Raw genomic sequence first — 844 nt, 5'->3', positions numbered from 1 at the left:
AATCTCCCCTGGCACAACTTGAAGCTCTTTCCTCTTGTCCAGTTTCTTCTTCCTTGGGAGAAGAGACTGACCCCCCTGGCTCCAACATCCTTTCAGGGAGTTGAGAGCAAGATCTCCCCTTAGCCTCCTTTTCTCCAGGCTGAACATCCCCAGTTTCCTCAGCTGCTCCTCATCACACTTGTGCTTCAGACCCTTCCCCAGCTCCATTGCCATTCTCTGGACAAGATCCAGCCTCTCAATATCCTTCTTGTGAGGGGCCCAAAACTGACCCCAGGATTTGAGATGTGGCCTCACCAGTGCCAAACACAGGGAGACAATCCCTGCCCTGGTTCTGCTGGAGACACTAGTGCTTAAACAAGCTGGATTGCTGGATCAGTCCTTGCTGATGTATTGCCCTTGAGTGCTGCCAGCAGCCCCTCCAAGCCCTGGCCCTGCTGGTGGCCATGGCTGTGCCCTGTTGGGGCTCCCCTAGGCTGATCTGTTTCCCCCTGTCTGGTCTGGCCCCCAGGGCCTTCCATCCCCAGCACTGGGATGTGACTGATGTCTCTCCCTGCAGGCCTACAACATCCACGTGAACGGGGTGTTGCACTGCCGAGTGCGCTACAGCCAGCTCCTGGGGCTGCACGAGCAGGTAGGGAGCTGTCCCCAGCCCTGGGGTGGGGGCAGAGCACCCACCACCTCCCTGGTGGCTCCCGCACCACTCTGCTCTCTTCCCAGTTAAGGAAAGAGTATGGCGCTAATGTGGTCCCAGCCTTTCCCCCAAAGAAGATCTTCACCCTCACCCCGGCAGAGGTGGAGCAGCGGCGGGGAACGCCGGGGGAGGCACAGGCGGGTGGGGAGACGG

At 59.2% G+C, this 844-nt stretch overlaps 1 protein-coding gene across 1 annotated transcript in view; it reads left to right on the top strand.

Moving 5' to 3' along the window:
• Positions 1–844, top strand: part of SNX17 (sorting nexin 17) — a gene marked incomplete at its 5' end in the record, with an annotated part of 8,664 nt that overhangs the window by 2,823 nt on the left and 4,997 nt on the right. The gene's annotated exons all lie outside the window — the stretch shown is intronic.

Source organism: Chaetura pelagica, unplaced genomic scaffold (assembly GCF_000747805.2).
Source record: "Chaetura pelagica isolate M959 unplaced genomic scaffold, ChaPel_1.0 scaffold307, whole genome shotgun sequence".
In the NCBI taxonomy this organism is placed as follows: Eukaryota; Metazoa; Chordata; class Aves; order Apodiformes; family Apodidae; genus Chaetura; species Chaetura pelagica.
Note: the sequence above shows the minus strand (reverse complement) of the source record. Positions and strands in the feature narration are given on the sequence as shown.